General features: G+C 32.8%; 1 protein-coding gene across 1 annotated transcript in view; it reads right to left on the minus strand.

The window, feature by feature from the left end:
* mmd (disintegrin and metalloproteinase domain-containing protein mind-meld) overlaps window positions 1–19,730 on the minus strand; it is a 214,365-nt gene that overhangs the window by 86,188 nt on the left and 108,447 nt on the right. The gene's annotated exons all lie outside the window — the stretch shown is intronic.

The following is a 19,730-nucleotide window of genomic DNA, read 5'->3' on the forward strand; positions in this document are numbered from 1 at the left end:
TCAGATCAGAGAGCGGAGTAATAATTAGGAATAGAGAAGAAATCATAGACAGAGTTTACACGTTCTATGCAAAACTATACGAGAACGACAACGGCCAATTCCCCGCTCTGGAATCGACACACGGCCAAAGGGTTCCTGCAGTATTGCCTAGCGAAGTAGAGGCCGCGCTAAAAACTGCAAAGAACGGTAAAACCCCAGGGGAAGATAATATTCCCATTGACTTACTAAAATGTGGCGGCCCCCCCCTAATTAATATCTTAGCTAGGCTTTTCAGCAAATGCATCCAGAACCAAGTTATACCAGAAGGATGGAATAACGCAACTATCATTTTAATACACAAAAAAGGCGACAAAAGCGATATCAAGAACTACCGACCCATTAGTCTACTTTCAGCGGTCTACAAGCTCTTCACGAAGGTTATTACAGAAAGGCTGAAGAATATCCTCGACGAGAACCAACCTATAGAGCAGGCAGGGTTTAGGGCAAATTTCAGCACAATGGACCACCTCCAAGTAGTTGGCGAACTAATCGAGCGCGCCAACGAATATCAACGGCCATTGTGCCTCGGTTTCGTCGATTATGAGAAAGCCTTCGATACAGTTAGTCATAATGCAGTACTTAACGCTCTAAAAACACAGGGAGTGCCGGAACTCTATGTGGGACTGTTAGCTGCAATATATAAGAATGCCACAGCTTCGGTTAAAATTTTTTCAGGTACAGATAGATTTAGCATAGGAAAAGGAGTAAGACAAGGAGATACAATCTCGCCCAAGTTATTCAATGCGGTGCTTGAGGGAGTTTTCAGGAAATTGGATTGGGATACAGCCGGAGTAAGCATCAATGGTCGCTTTTTGAGTCACCTTCGGTTCGCAGACGATATAGTTTTAGTAGCTCGTGATTCAGCTGACCTACTTATCAGACTAACACAGCTGGACAGGGAAAGTAGAAAAGTAGGATTAAAAATTAACGTAGATAAGACTAAACTAATGTTCAATAGTTATTGCATGCCTGATAGCATCCCCTTAGATGATAAACCAGTAGAAGTAGTAAATAATTATTTATATTTAGGTCAAATAATTGACATGTCTGGTAGTAAAAATGAAGAGATAAAGAGACGTATGAAATTAGGGTGGAGTGCATTTGGACGGATGAATGCTGTTTTTAAATCAAAAATGCCACTCTGCCTGAAGAAAAGGATCTTTGATCAATGCGTTTTGCCAGTGATGACGTATGGATGTGAAACTTGGACACTGAACGCCAAGATGCAAAATAAAATCCAATGCACTCAAAGAAGTATGGAACGCTGTATGCTTGGCATAACGAGGAAAGACAGGAAGCGGAACACGTGGGTGAGAAATATGACAAGGGTAGTGGACATAGTGGATAGAGTGAAGAGATTGAAATGGCAATGGGCGGGTCACGTAGCTAGGAGGATGGACGAAAGGTGGACAAAAGAAGTGCTTGAATGGTACCCGAGAGAAGGCAAAAGAGTAAAAGGAAGACCGCAAGGAAGATGGGTGAACGAAATTAGGAAAATGTGCGGAATGAGATGGATGAGTGTTGCGCAAAACAGAGACGAGTGGAAGCGTGTTGGAGAGGCCTTCATCCAGCAGTGGATGGCGAATGGCTGTAAATGATGATGATGATGATATATATATATATATATATATATATATATATATATATATATATATATATATATATATATATATATATATATATATATATATATATATATATATATATATATATATATATATATATATATATTGATTTAATCTCCATTTTACAATAGATTAGATTGAAAAAATAGTGTTATAATGCCTTGTATTTATACAATGAAAATTCCGTTGTCATCACTATGGAAAAGTTCAACAATAAGTATATACAAACAATAAAGTGTAATAAATTCCCATTATTTACGTATGAGAACACACCTATTTATAAAAAAACTTCTCAAATTTTCCGAACATTGATAAACCTGGAAAAGGTACTCGCTCAGTTATCTTTGCGAATATTTTTAAAGGTATCTTTTTAACATTCGTATATTTTAAGCGTGATATTGAAATGGCACCGCGCCAAAGGCGTTGGTTAATTGTAACGTCTCAATTCTATGCATGTTCAAGCATATAAAATAGATATGTAGATAGAAATTATTACATTATGAAACCATCTCACATAATTACATACATATGCATGTATATGTGACATACACGCATGGATATCGATTCACATTACCAGAATTTAGCCTGGACTGAGATTTCCGGTTCGACAGGGTTGCAAAGAAAACCGCAATCGGGATTTAGCACCAGGGCTGCGACCGAATCTTCCCGGTCTACGTGATTGCGAATCTTTCGGGCTCATTAATAAGAAGCCAGCCCTGACCGCAAGTGGGACGTTGCCAAAGGGCCTCTTCGTAAGACCGACCCTCCCATATGTACCTCGAAACCCCACCAAACCCACCCCTACCCTGGCGACAAAGACCTACAGCGATCTTTCATGAATAATGGACAAGTTTCGCATATCTAATATTTCCGCACGTATAATAAACGAGTGTCCGAACTAGAGAGGTCGCTTTGAGATTTAATATATAGTTGCAGAAAGAGCGAGTCGAATACGATATGCAGCGTCTCGTTTAAATATTTAACGTAGAGATTGAAGCACTCAACGCCAAATCTTTATTGCATTTCGAGTCTCTTCGAGGCTTTGCTCGGGGTAGGGCTCTTTGCTCTGCTCTACTTTTCTTGGAGGTAATGTTAAAAAAATTTATATTCTTAGTAGGAGGTGTAAAAAAATCTGGAAAAATTCCTAGCCGTGCTTTTGCGTCATTTGCATAAGCTTCAGACTCGAAAGTGCAGTATCAACTATCGTATAATACTATTGTATGCTAATATCTTACTCGAAAGCAGTGTAAGTGCTTTAACTATTGTATATTTTGGGCGAAAATTTATTTTGATTACTTTTCATTGAAATTTGTGTTGGAAGGATTCCAAAATGAAATAGTATGTATGTAAATCACATTCAAAATTTTATTTTATGTAGAAATTTTTATTGAAATGGTTCATTTCAAAGAAAAATATCAATTTAAAGTACCATTCGCCATTTCAAGCCGATTCTTAATTGTTTTTTGTTTTATTAAAATGCTAAAAAATCCGTTTGTTTCCTATTTTAAACTAAAATTACTTCAAATATCAAAGTTATTGGTTCGACAAGTTTACTAGATTATAAAAAGTAGTGGATAGTGGAAGAAATTACTAGTTGAGGTGCAAAAAAGATGCGTTAAAAATGATTTAGCTAACTTTAAACGGAAATTTTTACAACTTCTCAATAGTTTTATTCCACTTTTGATGTACTTACATCGTCATAAAAGTATACAAAATATTCATTGAAAAAAATCAATAACTACAAATTTTTTTTGGGTTTATACCTACATATACATATGTACATATAATAACTAGCTGAACCCTTGACTTGACTAAAAACAATATAAGGCGGCGAACACTTTTTCAATCCCTAACAAAGTAGGTTGCAAACTAATTTGAAATTATTTGCCATGCAATGCCACTCATTCCTGTTTTTTCCATTTCCGTTCCTGTTTTTGGGCGTTTATTTTACAGTAACTCCTTTTTTATAAACAATAAATCCTGTAAGTTTCATCGCAATCGGTTGAATGGTATAGGAACGTATACGTGACAGACAAACATTGATTTTTATATATTTTTATAAATTATGTTTGATATATTTTTATATATTGCTCAAAAGACTTAATTTATTTGTTCATAAAAATTGCTTAATTTGGTTAATATGTAGATGTTTCGTAAGTTATTTTATCAGAGTTAGACTACTTGTAAAAACGAGTTCGAATTTTCGCATGATCACAAAACTTCATCTATTGTTACTACGTACATAGATAAAGTACCAATAATGAACCTTCATAATTATCTATGTACATATAATAACCAGCAGCAAAGATCAATGGTTAACGTGTAATGCTTTCAATTGTGGTCACGTGTTCAATCCTTGGCTGTGCTGCTGGCCAGTCCTTGGATATGTGACTCCGAGGTCGATCGTTTGCCAATTTAACTGATTTCATTGATACGGTTCTAACAAATGCCGTCCTATTTCTCGAAAAATTCAAGTTAACGCTAAATCCCGAATTCACTGATTTATAATATGCTGCAAATTTTTCCATATACATATGTATTGGTATAGGATGTTTGTAATTGCCTTGAATAATACTTACAATATGTATGTACAATGTTTGACCATAGACTTCGTGTGAAATAGAATAAAATTGGTGTACAAATTGTTCCCTTAATAATATAAAAATGTATAGATTAAGGCACGCGTAGTGTGAATATGATATTAAGGTTTGCTTCAATCAAAAATAATAAAATAATACAATCAATACGACGCCGTATAAATTTGCACTCATACAATAAGGTTGATCAAAATTTATCGTAATTTGTCGGAAATACAGGGGTACGAAATGCGACGATACACTGACAGGAGCAGCTCCACGATTAATGCTGACGATTGCCAACCCCTTCTACTTCTTCAACATCTCCCCTATCGCCCCCCAATTTTCCTCCCCGTCTGTGGTTAGGAGAAGACCGCGCGTGATTGATACTATCGGCCCCGGTTTAATTGTAGTTCCGATTGCGGCCCAAACTCAAATTTAACGGATTGAGGAATTGCAGGGGTGTCCCAAGACCCACCCCCCAAAACCACCACTCTCGTCCTTTCCCCCGGTGAGTTATGTCCGCGATGAGGCTGTGCGAATTGTCGAAGATTGTGCCCTCTGCCGTAATATAAACAGCGATGAGCGAGCAAACTTCATTAATATGTATGTATACATACATATTTATATAGTATTATTAATGTATAACTACGTACTAAATTCGTAATTTTACATAATAGCGACACCATAAAATATCACCCCTGAAATTGGTGTAAATCTGAGGCTATTTCTCGAATTTAAATAATACAACAAGAATTTTTGTGATTTGTGATTTACTTGGTGATTTACACACATGATCCGTTACGATTGATAAGTCCACTTACTTTATTTCGAGAAATATCTCGCAAAATTTTTTGCGTTTATAAATATTTAACAATATTTAAGTCAAACAGAATAAGTATTTTTGGAACTGGAAATTGGATTTCCGCCACTTAAATATTTTAAACAACTCAAATAAAGTAATATTCCGTCAAAGTAATGCAAAACATATAACATTTTGTATGAAACGTTGTTTGAATGGTCGTTATAAATGTTCAAGAAGAAAATATATAATTCAAGAAAATCACGACAAACTATTTTCATTTCCTCGAATAATCTTATGCTAGTAAATATATACGTTATTCTGTTTTTAAATATAACGGTTGAATTGACTTTTGAATAATTATTTTTATATTTTAAAGTGAAAAAAAGTAATACAAATTGTTTAAAAATGAGTTAGATAGAGTTAGAATTTTTCGATATTAATGTCCTTAACAATTTTGAAGCTAATTTACTCCAAGCATATTTTTTAAAAAGTATATATATATATATATATATATATATATATATATTATAATTGAAAATCACTTTCACGGAAATAATTTTCAAGCCATGTAAAAACCAGCTATGCATGCATAATATACGTAATCAGGTCAACTCGTATTTACAATGTTAAGTGGAAAATTTTCACAGCATTCATACCGCTCGCCGATACAAAATGACGATGCTGTTTCTCATTCTCATATGTATGTATACTAGCAATAACAAAACACGATAATCAACCGATGCTAAGAACGAGGAAATATACCCAAGAGTGTTCTTCGAACGTCGAATTGCTTTGATTTTATTTTATTCATCGACACAAAGGCCTCGTTAGGGAAAATAATAGCAACAACAACGAAAAAATAGATAAAGTAAAAACAGCGTTGTTAGTCAGTCGAGGGGAAGAGAAGTGGTTCGGCAATGTTGGCCGTTGGTAACAATCATCGTTTCTGACCGGTTCAATGCGGTAATGAAGGCTGTTGAGTCGGAGTTTTCCCGGCAAAAAGGTGGAAAATCATTAATCAAGCGGTTTTGGTGTTTGGTAAGTTTGCGCCGCGTCATAACTGCGAATCGTTCGACCGGAACGAGGTTTTGTTCTAAAACTAAAACTATTTTTTTATACATACATACAAGTACATATGTATGTATATACATATGTAAAACTTTGATGTTAATTTTTTAAATATGTTTTAAATTTAAACCGTGAAATATATTCAACATTTCGAATACTAATTTTATTTTATTTAAACAAAACAATTTCATATTCGAATGATTTGAATATGTTTGTATGTAAATTTATTTTAATTCAATATTATTAAATCATATGATATAATGATGCAAAATTAAAATTTATGATGCGCAAGTTCAATGATTTTAATAACTTAAAATATTTCACAAGCAATGTAATATTTTCAGAAAATTATACAGAGATAATAATTATTTTTAATTATATTAGTGCTCAATGGTGATTGGCATATATCTAACTGTTAAAGTATTTCAACAAAAAGGAATCAGGTGTAGTTAAATCTGGAGGAAGGGGAGGATAATAAATGTCACTAAAACGACAGATTAATTTCTGTGGATATAATTACATAAGAGAAATTTACATAATTTAGAATTGTCTTAGTAAAGATATCAAGTTGTGTTGGATTAATATGAAAATACGATGATGATATTTTTTTGGTTTTTTTTAATGAAAACAAAATGCTACATGAATTGAATTCAAAATGTTCAAAATTTGCGATCGCACTATAGTTTGAGGGGATTGATTGTATACATAGGCGCAGGAAAAACCCCTTTTGTCAAATTATTCCCGCGGATCTAATTTATCGCGAGGGCCAATCAATCCTCGTTTCGCCAAAGTCAGCCGAATTTCCTTTTGATCAGAGGGGCGGTTCAAAGAGCCGTTTGAAAATCGCGTAAAAGCGAAAGCGAAAAGCAAAAAATGCCAAAAGGAGAAGAAAGAAAAGAGCCGACGTTAACATGGACGCTGCGTCCGACAGTGCGAAACGCTCGCTTTTCAATAAGGCCGATATTGATTAGAAGGATCGAGTCTTGTGCAAGCATAATTTCATTTTCAGCGTCTCGTTCCTTTTCCTCGGCTCCTTCCACGCCAGATTTATAGCCTCGGGTGAGACAGACGAGCCCTCAATTTGGCCATAATCGAAACCAACCACTTTTCACTGTGTAGCGAAATTGATGCACTTCGAGCCAATAGTGCATAATACAATATATAATACGTGTCTATAGTAAGTTCCATTTCAATATAACTTTAATTACATTTTGGCAATTTTTCAATAAGAATATTTCAGGGAGTGTGTTATCAAATAGAATAAAACAAGACGGAACAAAAGCACAATAGTTTGGTGGTACTATGAAGCTTTAACGCAAAATGTTGACTTTTGTTTCACATTATTCAGTCGAAAATATTTCTAACTGACTTATTTATATTGCTTAAGATGTTTTTTGATCATTTATATTCAAAATTTAAATACAATAATAGGACAAAAACACAATTTTCTATGCCACATTTCGACATTCAACTCTTGATTAAAATACAATCACTCTATTTAAAATCAATGATATAGTTTATTTAACATTATTATCTAAAAATAATATGTAGCACTCAATATTTATACTACATACTAACTGCGTGGTGGGCTTAAAAGGCAATATTTAAAAATTCAACAATATAATTCAATGTTTTGAATAATAAGATTTATTTTTGGATTTCTAAATATGTACATATATATTACTTGAATTTGAAGACTAAATCTATCAAATCTTAAGGTAAACTCTTTTTCCATATATTTTTACTACATATTTGTAACCAGGTATTAATGTATATCCAATATTTATGATTTATTCTGCCTTTGGAATATAATATAAGAGACATTTGTTTGAATTAGATCATTCATAGTCTTTTTGAATCTTCACAATTCATAATAAGAAATGCAGGAAAATAAATCAATGTTTTTTTTATTTTTGATAAATCTTAATTGCATTTTTTTGAACACTGTATAATCATCATCATCATTTACAGCCATTCTCCATTCACTGATGGATGCAGGTCTCTCCAATTCGCTTGCCTTTTGTCTCTGTTTTGGGCAACTCTCATTCATCTCACCCCACATATTTTTAACTTCCACGAACCATCTTCCTTGCAGACTCTCTTTCACCCTTTTAAATTCTCTCGGGTACCATTCTAACACTTTTTTTGTCCACCTTTCTTATAATATTAGCCGTGAGACCCGCCTGTTGCCATTTCAATATCTTCATTCTCCACTATATCCACTACCCTTGTCATACTTTTCATCCATGTATTCCGTTTCCTGTCTTTCCTCGTTATGCCAAGCATACAATGTTCCACATTTCTTTCAGTGCATTGGACTTTGTGTAGCAACTTGGCGTTCAATATCCAAGTTTCACATCCATTCGTCATCACTGGCAAAACACATTGATCGAAGATCTTTTTCTTACAGGCAAAGTGGCATTTTTGATGTAAAAACTGCATTAATTCATCCAAATGCAACCACAAATTCCATTTCCTATCTCTAATATAAATATAATTTGTATAATAGTGATAATAGCTAAAATTTATATTGAATATTGATTATTTATTTAAAAAAATACAGTTTTTTGAACCATAAATCAGTCATCGATTTTGAGTTCGATTTTTTGCTTGATAACCAAACTACATACATACATATTGTTTAATTAAACAAAGAAACGAGTCCATTAATGTCAATTTGTATGTAAATATTGATTTAATAATAATAACGTTGCAAGTTGCATAAAATTAAACAAACCAAAGTCATATATGTATATATGTATATATGTATGTATATAATGTATGTATATTTTCAAGCTTTTGAAAAAGTGATAAAAATATACAAAGAATATTCCAAGACAGTTATAAATAAAAATTGATTACCTTATTCGTGGCACGGATAACATTGTCATATCGAATTAAAATCAGTCGCAGGAAGGCTTATTTCATTAACGATACGTACATATATGGTCATCGCATTAACGTGAGACTTTCAAACGAATTTGAACGTATTATGCGAGTGTGCACGTGCAGAATTTAATATATAAACAAATGAAAATCTGCGCGTTTGCGGTTATACAAAACGGACGTGCTTCGAATGAGATTCGACAGATTTTCGTCATCGGGGAAAATTATCAAATACGTCACACGGGGAAAATTCATGACGCGCCACTTTCGACGCTAAAATATTCCTCCACCCCACCCTCCCCTTCTCCGCCACTGACGAGCCCACCCTTTCAATATTTGATATACAAATTTTCTGAAATATATTATTATTATATGTATAAGAAGCGTTACGTTGCGCGATCTCAAAATATGCAAATTTCATTAGCGCACGGGCGCGCCCGCCGGCGGTCAAAAAGAACGACGCATATGAAGAATATTATGATAAATATATGTAAAGCGAAAAAATAAGTTTAAAAAACTAGATATGTTTGGCTATTTTTTTTCATATTTTTCAGTTGCGAAAAATTTGCTTGAAAAAATGTTTTCCGAAAAGATGATTTGTCAAAAGTTCTTTCGATCTTGTTTAATATGAAATTTATTTTAATACGAAAATACAATTTGTGTATTAAGCATTCACGTCTCTTGAGGTGACGTTTCCGAAATTGTGCACCGCAAAATTCAATTAAGCCAAGGACGTAAAATTGGCTAGGAAGCTCGCTCGAATTATTTGCGACCTATAAATATCAGAGATTTCGTAAATGGCAACCGACGAATAAATCTTACCTATAAATAATCTCGGTGGTGAGGTCGCCCTGGGTGCTTGTTACTTCCGTGTAAATTAATGATAAATACACAAAATTTTCCCGTACTAAAAATGCTTATTTTCCTGGTCGTTTTCCTCGTCGCCTTCGCTTGGAAAACTTTTAACGAAGTATGCACAGAAAAAGAAATAAAATGAAAATAAAAGAGCCCGAGGAAAAGTTTCCCGTTTACGATTTGAAATATGGAACAGATTTAAAATTTGCGTGAAAACGATTGCTTTGATATCGTCACATACGGAATGGTGGTACGAAACCCATATATCATACTACCTATATATGTATATAAGGCTGTAAATATAATTCTACCTTCGTTTTGAAAGCTTGCTTTGCCACAAAGTAAAATAAGAAAAATCAAAATAAATCTACATATACATACATATGTATATAAAGTATTTTTTTTAATATTAAAAGGGTTTCTTCTAACGCTTTATAAGTTCAACATATTATACATATATGTAGGTACATATATCAATGATTTGGTATATCATTTGATGATCCCAAAGCTACACATTATCTTAATCAGTCGAGAACATTTGATTATGAAATGAAATTGAAAAAATAAATCGACAGCTTTAAAATATCTTCTTCTATGTAATTATGTATGTACATATGTGTATGAAAGATGAATTATCTAGTATGACAGCTTTTTTACTTTATCTATGTATGTACGTAGTAACAATAGATGAAGTTTTGTGATCATGCGAAAATTCAAACTGGAGATTTTGACTGATTCGAACTCAGAATCGATTACTGATCACGTTTTCATGATCTGGTTTTGCTTTTGAGTTACCAAATTTGTTATACATATATACAGGTATAGTATCTCTTGCACTCTTCGACCCATTTTTTTTCAAGGTTTATATTAGTTTCACTTTAATTTTTTGCTGTATAATCTCTTTTCTTTTTTCAGTTCATACATATTTTTCGTCTACATCTTCCATATGTAATACATATATATTTGATTGTTTAAATGTTTTTTTTTTGTATTGTATTGTTTTGATGCTATCACTTTTTACTTTATCTATGTACGTATTAACAATAAATGAAGTTTTGTGATGATGCGAAAATTTAATCTCGAGATATTGATTGACTCAAAGTCAGAAATTATAAATAGAAATCATAAATTTTGTTTCCTAATATTTTGAAATGTTTTATATTTATTATAATAATATCCAACAGTACAGATGTGTCTGTTTTTAAATAAATAAATACATAGCAAGTTCCTGACAAGTTTTTAAACATCTTTCACTAGCCCGGGCAACGTCGATGTATTTCCAATCAGTATTTTTGAAATTAGAATATTTATATGTACTAGGATAATCAAATTAAACTTTAATTAAACTTTCATTTTGAATGCCTTAAAAAGGAAAGGAATTTAATAATGCCTTTTAAACATAATTCTATGCTTTGCAAAAAGTAATGAGAACTACTTCAAATATACATACATATGTACATTGGCCAATTTTATGGTACTTTTTCACCGGAAAATATGCAAGTGTATTTTAAATATAAAAATAGCGATTATTGAAGATCGTTGGTGAGAGTGTTCAGGCTCGGTGGTGGCGCAAATAAATTTATTCATTATATCCGGGAGGGAGAAAAGTGCGGTCGGGAAAAGTTTTCCCGGGGGAAAGCGCTCGCGTGAAAAGTTAGCACCAGCGGGGTCACACAGCCGTCTCCGATACGTCACTTTGTCAGTTCGTCTGAAACGTATCCGGCTTAATTACGACAAATTAAATAAGGGCCGTGCCAGCAGACGCCAAACAACATGGACGCCAGATGCTTGAGTACTCGCCTCGTCTCGTTTATTACTTTCTTCCGATACTAAATTTTAATCTGCAATAGAGCCTAGTGTGCGTGACGATTACGCTAAATTGACGTTTTGATTGATCCGTCGATTGGCTATATTACATTAAAATTATCAGCGAACAGTGTACTACTCTATGAAAAATATCTTTAGTACTTGCAAATTTGGGAAAGCTTAAAAAAAAATAATAATAATTCATCTTTATCTTTTTCATGGAAATTATAGCATTTAAAAAACACTAGTATACAAAAATAGTCACACATTTTACCCGCAAATGATGTTTTCCAATAAATTGAGTGGTTTCGGAGATAATTGAATCAAAAAAAAAAAGAGGAGACCTACATATGTATATGTATAAGCGGAGGTATCAATTCCAGTCAACTTAAAATTTTAACAAATATCACAAACATTTCAATGACTGATACTAATGTTCGAATTATCTCCAAAACAGACACATTATTTAAAGTATAAGCGGAGGTATCAATTCCAGTCAACTTAAAATTTTAACAAATATCACAAACATTTCAATGACTGATACTAATGTTCGAATTATCTCCAAAACAGACACATTATTTAAAAACCATGGAAATGTAATCGGTTCCGAGTTCAAATCAGTCAAAACTTCATCTGTTGTTACTACGTACATATAAGTGAAGTTCTACTTCAACATATTAATTAGAAATCATGAGCAGATTTTGAAGAAGTCATTGAAATCCATTATGGGCCGGCACAAATACACACACATATTACACCTTTAGGGCAAGGTTCAAACTACTATAGTTTAGTGGTTTAATTACCTTAAACCTTGCAAGATGCCTCGATCTGATTCGGCATGAAAACATTTTTCAATTGAAAGAAGGCTATGAAGCTTTGCTTCAATTTACCATATCATTTCAAGGAATATAACGTTGCATTTTACACGTGTTCAATAAATAAATTGAAAGGGTCGAAAAAAACCAAACAAGAGTAAACTGCCACTTTCTGTTAACGGATCTTCACTTAATTTTATTTTTTACTTGGTGTTTAGCTGAAATTTATAAAATCAAAATTTCATTTCAATACATTCAAAGGTTTCGGAGAAAAAAAGAAGAAAAAAAAAACTCGATTCTCTGGAGTAAAAGTACTGCATACTTCCAGTTGAGATAAAAACTAGATTATGAGGCATGTCCATACCATTGTAAATGTACGTATAAATAAGGTAAAAAAACACAATTTAAGAGTTTAGTTAGAAAAAATGATTTTATTCAAACATTTTTTCTAGTTCTTGAACTCAAACATATTTATATTATTGACGCCTCCATAAATAATGTACGCCGAGTTTAAAAGCTGTAATTTATTATTCATGTTTAAGCCAATCTGTTTGATAAATTAAAAGTTTTCTGATTGAAGATTTTGATATAATTTATAATCCATATACAAATGTTTCTGAAAGCGTACTAACTTTGCTATACTTTTTTGCCTAGTGAACTTAAACCTTAAAAGAATTCTATGAAATTCTTAATAAAATGCTTATTTGTACAGTCTAAGAAGTAAAATCATACAATCATAAAATTGTTGCTGATGTTGTCTAATACATATTATTCAATTTCATACTTTGACATACCTCGAATGTCCAATTATACACACTTTAGTATAATATTAGCATTTACTCGTTTAGAATTAATAAATATCTATGAGTTTCCGTTACTAATTCGGTGTTATTCCAGCAACAAAACGATGTCAAAAAAGCTTATCATTGTCATTATATAATTAGTAGTACAATTTCAAAGCAGTCGACTCCATACAATGTATTCGTCGAAACAAGTATTTTCGCCATTTAATTTTGCAAAATTTCAAGAAGACGGTGAGCATGGCAGAGTGTAGTATTAATTGTGAAAAGCTCTCCAGAAAAGCTTTAAAATTTCCGTAGCACAATCAATAAGGACGCGCGCTCGTCGTTCTATTGAAACGCTTGGCTATTGAAAGCTCGGCCCTTAATTTTGCCTCGGCTTAATTTCCGGATTGATTTCAATTAAATTGGCGCTAGCAAAAACTCCGGAAAATAAACATTTGCATAATACTCAAATAATTACATAGAATTAATTAATATATGTATGTATTCGAGTATATACCGGAAACAGATTGACTTCAGGTTACCATGCTATCATTTACTTTGAATAATTCATTGGACAACGGACTATGTCCACGTTGCGAAAATGTCATACTATATATGTACCACTTATGTATTTATGTACATAAGTGGTCGTGGCAAACGAAACAAGGTAGATAGTCCATATAAATATGTATGTGTTGTTCAAATTTACCCAGGGTAGAATAAAATTCTTTATTTCATTCTCAAACGAGACAAGTTCATATTCTCAAACGAGACAAGTTCTAAATAAATTGAACGCATAGGAGACATTTTCATAGTCTTATAAATTTTCTTATAAAAAAGATTTATTTGCATTTTTGCCTATTTGCTTGCAATTACATACGTATTATATAAACATATATTATATGTATTCTATAAGTTGTGAAAATTCCATTCAAAAACAATATTAACGGACATATTTTTTTATATAATCTGACTGATTTAAATAAATATTATAGGTACATTGCCCTACGAAAATAGCCAATTACAAAAATTGTTCATTTGAAGTATTTTAATGTAAAATAATAATATTATAAAAGAAGATTTTATACTTTGAAAAGCACATGAATTCCATAAAAATTCAAGATGAATTTCATTTCGGAAAAAGCACAATTTTATGTATTGATATTAAGATTATATTTTAAGAATTTAGCCCCAAATTTCTCAAGAATTTTATAAACATATTTCTTTCTTAAATTTTAAACTGTTTTTTTAATTAATAGTTTATTTATATTGTAAATTTATTATATATAATGAATCACGAAATAATTTCTGTGTTTTTAATAACCACAAGATCTTGCCAGTAGCGTATTTGACCGGGACTTGAACATACGACCTCTCTACTTGTATGAAATAGCTCTACAAGTGTACTATGCTGTGGCCTCATAATTTTAGCATTAAAATCAAGCTACCTATGAAGACCAAATATTTTTAATACATATTATTATATATACACATTATTCTGGAGTGTTTTTACTAGTTATTAGACTTGACCGAATTATACAAACATGATATACTGGTTGTGTAAATAATGGAATTGTGTATGTAGTTAAATAGTTTAACTATTAGATAAATCTTAACCAAATCTTAATAAGAGATGGACAATCTGTCTTTGATAATGTTTAAATCTTACTAACAGAATAATAATGTTCAGAAAAATGAATATGCTTTAAATCTATAAGACCTGTCAATCACAACCGAAACCCGTTGATTAGAATATAATTGAATAACTATTACGTGAATATGCGGATGAAGGTTAGATATTTTCGGCAATGTTTGTAGCCACTTAAAGATAAAGGTATTAAATATGTACATATTCATATATGACTTGTATAGTTGATGACTTTGAATTTTTAATCTAAGAGTCTACATGTCGAAATTGGATTTCACCTGCCCGAGATGGAAGTTTGTCGCGTCGATGTCACTCGACCGATTTCGTCACACTCAAGTCATACACACAAACACACGTCACATTGTAAATTAATTGTAATGCGAAGTAGTAGAGAGCCCTCGAGACCATTCCAATTAAACCCTTTGAGCGCGGAGCTCGCACACACGCTGCGCAACGTTTCTCTGTTTACGCAACGTTTCTCATTAAGGCCGAAAGCGAAGCACTCATTCATAATCGGCTAGAGCTCTCTCTTGCTCATTACGAACTTAAATTGTCTGGCGATTCTTTCAAAGCAAAGGATCGGGAGGACAGGTAGGGCAAATGAACATAATCTCACCTTTCAAACGGCGATTCTCAAAGTGCTTACGGACCGTACTCCAGCGTGCGTTGTTTGTTCCCTTCGATAAGCCGCAGTTGAGCTCCAGCCCTCGCTTTTCTTAGCCCCGAGACGACCCCGAGGGGTGGTCTCCCCACCCCGCAAGCCCTGGGAGAGGTTGGTCGAGTCACCATATCAACGAAACTTGTTATCAAATACATTAATTACATTTCTCCGGTTGGGTGACTCGCGCCGCATTCGTCTCGTTGGCTCGAGAGAACGAGAGGATTTTAGGAAATTAAACAGTCAACGGGCCGTTCCTCTCCTTTTCAGGTGTCCTAGGCGGTGGAAAACTTAAATAAAACGTAGAAGGATGAGGGGGGGGGGGGTTGGATCTGGAGTCTTGTGGAGGAGACGGGTGGTCCTTAATTGAAAAACGGGATTTCGGCGAAGCGTTCCCGCGTTAAACCTCAGATTACGTCTTTAGATTGTGTGTTTTTGGGAAGTGTTGGCGCCATCTTGTTTTCCGACGACGCGTAATTTCAATGGAGTTTCACGCCCGAGATCGTCCATTTTGATCAATTTGAAAGTAATTATTATTTCGACGAAAATTCAATCAATGCCTGAACGGACAGTATTAAATATGTTTGAAAGTAGACTCGATTTGTACGAGGGAAATTTGTTGTAAGTGAGTGTCTATTTTGCAACTGCAATTATTGATATAAACAAGCACTTGTAAATACATATAAACCCAAAGACATACACATGTACATATATTATGTACATTGTAGATTGAACTTACTTGATTCCAATTGAAAATAAAACGATTTCATTTATATTAAATTATGTGTATAAATCTGAGATTTTATTATTAAAATATCTACACGAAATACTGACGAAAAAAAATTTTTGCGTATTTTTTAAGGACGGATAACTTTATTGAGTATAAAAAATGTTCGTATGAAACTGAATAATTGATTTTCATAGTTATTTTTTTTGAACAAATACAACGAAAACCATTAAAATCGAATATCAATAGCTTCTAAACGGAAATGAAAAATATATTTTAAAAAATTGAGTATTTGAAAATTTGATACTCGGTAGATCATATATAAATAAATACATATTTATTTATTTAATACAATTTTCCCATAGTGACATTACATTAGTAGTTTCTAGTAGTCACCATCCATCCATCCTGGCAACAGGCGACGAAACTATTCTATTGTACGTGCCCCAGGACAATAGAATAAATTGCGGTATCTAATGTATTTGAGTTGTCTGGAAACATTGAAACTCAACTCTCCAAGAATTTGAAGATTTCTCACAAAATCAATCAGTAGTTTATAAAAATTTTCTCCAAATGTACTCTACATCGTGACTCGAGGGAATCATAACCTAGTGCTACCAGCAGGTAAGTACTAGGATAGAGCCAAAGATTGCGACCGTAAACCATCATGTAGGTATATCTGAGAAACTTTCTCTGTATTCTTTAGATTCTCAAATAATGAACCCTATCACTAGGGCTCCATTTAATAGAAACAAACTCAAGAATGCTTCGCACTGGCGAATCATATAGGATACGGAGTACTACTAATACACTTTGGGAATGTTTATTTGTATATGTACAATATACATACATATGTAGGTACATATGTATGTATGTACATATGTATATATGTAGAGTAACTCAAGCTTCAAACAACCAATAATCAATTTGCAATGATAATGATAATGATATGCGGATGGCTCCTTAAGAGCTCCTTGATGAAATCGTTTCTGCCGTGAATGTTTTTTTTTTCCCCTTGGTGAGCGTAGGTTATTTTTACTTATTTGTCTGGTAGACTGCAATCATCACTACTTTCATAATTGGATGTGATGAGTGAATTTTTATCACATCTCTTCCAAATAAGTCTCATGGGTATGTTTTGTATGCAGAACTGTTTCTTGTACATATGTACTTTGAAAATTTACAGACTCAAAGAGCTTGTGTGAGTATTTTTTTAGAAATATTTTCCAAAGTCTATTTTACATATGTATTATTTATGATCGATTTATAATATCTAGAGCCAAATATTTTATCGTTAAGGTTAAAGACGTCGTATCAATATTCATGTGAGAGGTCCGGTCCGCATGCACGCCAGTTTGGTACCCGAGGGCCTTTTCCGGGACCCAGACGGGACGAAGGACGATGAGGATGTTCGGACGAATTAAGTAATTAAATTCCCCTCTGACCCATTTCGGGTGCTTCACTTTGATTGATGGTGTAGGGTTAGGGACGGTGATCTTTTTTGCTGAACGCACTGGCAGCCTCCGTTTCGGCATCACCTGCGAGCCCTTTCTTTATGTAAAAGTAACCCCTCTTTCTTGCATCCCACGCTTTCTTGACCCACCACCCGTCTCGATGAAAGAAACATATCCTTCGTGCTAGACCAATATATATGTGCATATATTATTAGGAAGATGCCTCGTCTTCGCGATTTGCATTTTCTGCGGTAAGCATCAGCGGAAGGTATTCTTTGAGTAATATCTACGCGTATTTGTGACGTTGATGGGCTTGAGAACGTCTTAAATTATACGGGACATAAATTTAATTTCATATTCATTATGCGAAATTTTAACAATACCTTTACAAATATAATATAATATAAACGGAACATCTGAGGTAGAGTGAATTAATTATGTTTATAAATATATAAATAATGTCAGAATTGGAAATAGTCAAATTAATATATTATATAATAAAATAACTAGTTTGTTGTACTTTTGACTTTAGTTATTTTATTTGTAAACAATAATAATTTTTATTACATAGCTGGATTATTATGAATAGAATTATTCTTCATACTAGATCTACCAGAAATCTCTCATTATTTAAATTGAATCTCTGATCTATAATATTTATAAAATATCTTCATCCATACATCCGACTTATTATTTAATGAAATTCCAACTGAAATTTATTCCTTCCTATTTCTAAAATTTCTTCTCATTTTCTTTCTTCATTATTTGATTTTATTTGGTCTAATAATGACTTTTTGAATGAATGTTTTAGATTAACTTGGGTTATAGCAATTCTGCTTATAGAATTATAGCAATTCTTCCATTCCTCGTGGCCTCCGTTTCTTAAATTCACTGGATGGGGCCATTGACATTTGTCACATCTCACGTCATTTTCTGCACCACTTTCTAGGGTATGGAGGTCGCGACCAATAAGAATTGTTAAGTTAGTTTGATCACTTAAGAATTTTCATGTCATGTTTATTTATTTTTCTTCTATTTATGTATTTTTACTTGTATTTCAATACTTTTCTCCTTTCTTAATCTTTTTAGCACACTCGTCGCTTTAGAGCAATCTGTTAGACGAGTGTGCTTGTTTAATTGATGTATAATAAAATAAAATATGATTTTATAGGAGTTTGAAATTGATCTCTTTTTTTTTAAACTATATTGTATTATTTCGAATTGTTTTTTTTCTCGCATATAATTTAATAAAAACATACAAAATAATAGTGAGGTTATTACATTATGTTTGTATATACATATGTGTGTGTGTAAATATAAGCGATATAGATTTATATCGGAATAAATGTATTTTTAAAAGTGTTCGAATAAAAATTCGAAACACGCAAAAACATTCAACGTAACGTAAATATTTGAAATGCGAATTATTGAGTGCTTTGTATTTCAAATAAAATTTTTACATTACGTGCAGTTCAATTATTCAATGACATGCAATACGAAAAATTTCAGCGAATGGTCATGGTGAGTAAATTTAAAATAACATGTTTTCCAAAAACCAAATAAGCATTATGTTCCAAAGCAAAATATACTCATACTGTTATATTTTCCCGTTAATAAATATTCTACGCGATCGTTCAACGTCTAAAAAGAATAATTAGACAGATTAGCGCGTGAATATTATCATAAACTCTCACTATCAATCATGGCGAAGAGTTGTATGAATAAACGAATTTCTTTCATGCGATTTTCAGAAAGTTTCTCGGCGGATTAGTATTCCGGCGGGCTGAGTTATTGTGTCGCTGAATAATTAATTTTCAAACTTAAATCAAATCAGTGTGCTTGAATGTGAACTTTGCGAACTGGAAAATTTTATAATTGTATTAAGTATTTAATTCTCCCGGTCTAAAAATCATTATTTTGGAGCAAATCTGTGCTCGTAAGCTATTCTAGTTACGCGCAAAACACGTATTGAACGCTCGTAAT

Source organism: Arctopsyche grandis, chromosome 9 (assembly GCF_051622035.1).
Source record: "Arctopsyche grandis isolate Sample6627 chromosome 9, ASM5162203v2, whole genome shotgun sequence".
NCBI classification, from domain to species: Eukaryota; Metazoa; Arthropoda; class Insecta; order Trichoptera; family Hydropsychidae; genus Arctopsyche; species Arctopsyche grandis.